This window comes from Theobroma umbraticum, unplaced genomic scaffold (genome assembly GCF_002168275.2).
Source record: "Theobroma umbraticum cultivar Fairchild unplaced genomic scaffold, ASM216827v3 scaffold_146.0, whole genome shotgun sequence".
NCBI classification, from domain to species: domain Eukaryota; kingdom Viridiplantae; phylum Streptophyta; class Magnoliopsida; order Malvales; family Malvaceae; genus Theobroma; species Theobroma umbraticum.
The window spans coordinates 2,893,688-2,893,915 of NW_018397265.1; positions in this window are offsets into that span (position 1 = coordinate 2,893,688).

Below are 228 nucleotides of genomic sequence, written 5' to 3' on the forward strand. Positions count from 1 at the left end.
TGAATAACATACAATTTAGGAAACTAATCCATATTCTAAATGTTAGAAATAAAATGTTGTCTTAGATATATTTTTAGAAGTTTACCTACAACAAAATAGTTTCTAAGATTAAAAGGAGTTTTAATTATGGAAAGAAGTAAAATAGAAAGTCTTAAAAAAGATAATTTTATTTTTATGAATTTCTAATAAGAAATAAGAAGTAAAATATTTACTTTAAGTGTTTTGAAA